The sequence below is a fragment of the Chroicocephalus ridibundus genome, chromosome 14, assembly GCF_963924245.1.
Source record: "Chroicocephalus ridibundus chromosome 14, bChrRid1.1, whole genome shotgun sequence".
Taxonomy (NCBI): Eukaryota; Metazoa; Chordata; class Aves; order Charadriiformes; family Laridae; genus Chroicocephalus; species Chroicocephalus ridibundus.
In genome coordinates this window covers 13,546,161-13,547,851 of record NC_086297.1, presented here as the reverse complement: position 1 = coordinate 13,547,851, position 1,691 = coordinate 13,546,161, and the positions used below count along the sequence as shown (strand labels likewise).

The window sequence follows — 1,691 nt, the reverse complement described above, 5'->3', positions numbered from 1 at the left end:
CACATTTTAACCAAAAGAGGCAGAAAATGCCAGCGACGACACTGTGAGCACCCGGAGATCTGCGGAAAGGTCTGAAAGTCCATTCAGTCCCTGGCCAGAGGAGAGAGAGCTTCACCTGGAGCTGCTTCTGGACTTTCTCATGGGATCTTTTGAGAGAGGTCCCAGCCCTAGCTCTGTCCCAGCATCAGTGACACCTCCAGCATCTGAGCTGATCCCATCCCTGCTACGAGTCCCTCTTCACCAGCAGCAGCCAAGGGAGCACAGCCTCCAGCATGGCCACCGTCAAGATGAACAGGTCGACGAGGGCGATGGGCGACTGGCAGCATTTCACCCCCAGGGCTGAGCTGGATGACACCGAGCTTCGTGTTTCTGTTCTGCTTCTCCTCCCCAGGGAGCTGCAGTCCACACCCACCAGTGGCATCCCATGGTCACTGATGACAAAGATGTGGGCTTCCCGCGCCAGCTCTCCTGGGACCCCCTGCGAGTCCATGGGGCTGTTCCCCGTGCTGCAGCACCGGCCGGAGCTCTGCACCGGCATCACAAAATGGCTGGGCACCACCAAGGTGTTGCTGGCCTCCAATTTGGTCAGATGGGACAAGGAGGAAGGTGACAGAGGCATCTCCAGGGCCCGGAGGTTGGTACCTGCCTTGGGCGGCCATAGAGCCGCCTTCTTGCTGAGGAAAGTCACGTAGCGGCAGATGGGCAGATGATGCTGCTCTGGACCTGGCCGTCAAGCTTGGCGGAGAGCAAGCACTTCACCAGGCAGTCGTGGCAGAAGGTGTGCCCGCAGCTGAGCTGGCGGTGCATGGCCTCCAGCGGGTGGAACTTCTCGTAGCACACGGGGCACTCGGCCGGGGGTCCCTCCTTGCTGGACGAGGCCTCAGACATCCCTGCTCTGTCGGACACAGGCGCTCCCCAGCTGCGAGGAAGAGGCACGATGGGTTAATAAGGTTGAAATGATAAGCATGATCCATCTCTTCATCTCTCCTCCTCCTCCCTGCTCTCTTGCTTTTGCCCTCTTGCCCCTAACAGATGCACTTGACAGCTACTAGGCATCCTCTCAACAAGACAGGGCATTTTCAGGAGCATTACGCCTCTCAGTGTGGCCCTTGGGGCAAGAGAGAGATGACGGGAGGACCCCAACTCCAGAGCCAGCGCGGGCAACAATCCCCGGCTGCAAAATCACATGCACGAGCCCCTGGATGGACCTGCTCAGCACGTGGTACAGATAAAGCAGGTTCAGCTTGTGTCACGAGTGCCTCCGTGCACTGCTGCCAGCTCCAGGTGCACAGGAGGTGGGAACTCCCATCCCACAAAGAAACCTGCCATGGAAAGGGAGATGCTCCCATCCCAGGGGACACAGAGGGGCCAGCGGGAGCAGGGGGAGGCCAGGGCAGTGGGACAGGTGGGAGCACAGGACCCCCCGGGGATGGAGAGGGGGCGTGCTGGACCCGGGGCAGGCAGCGAGCACCCACGCCAGGCTCCTTCCAGGCTGCTGGAGGATGTCCCAGGCTGGTGGCCAGGCCACAGCCATCTCCAGGCTGTGCTCCTCACGCCGGAGCATGGTGCGGTCAGCAAGCCCCGGAGCCCGGCGTCTCCTCTTAGTCAGTGCAGGGAGGGCAGAGCCCAGCCATCCCGCCTGGCCCCTGCCCCAGCCTGGGGCGCCAGGGGGAGCGCGGGGCCGCTGGCAT

At 61.9% G+C, this 1,691-nt stretch overlaps 1 pseudogene; it reads right to left on the bottom strand.

Annotated features, from left to right (window-relative positions):
- Nucleotides 1–223: 223 nt before the first annotated feature.
- Nucleotides 224–910, bottom strand: LOC134523557 (RING finger protein 222-like; annotated as a pseudogene).
- Nucleotides 911–1,691: the final 781 nt, after the last annotated feature.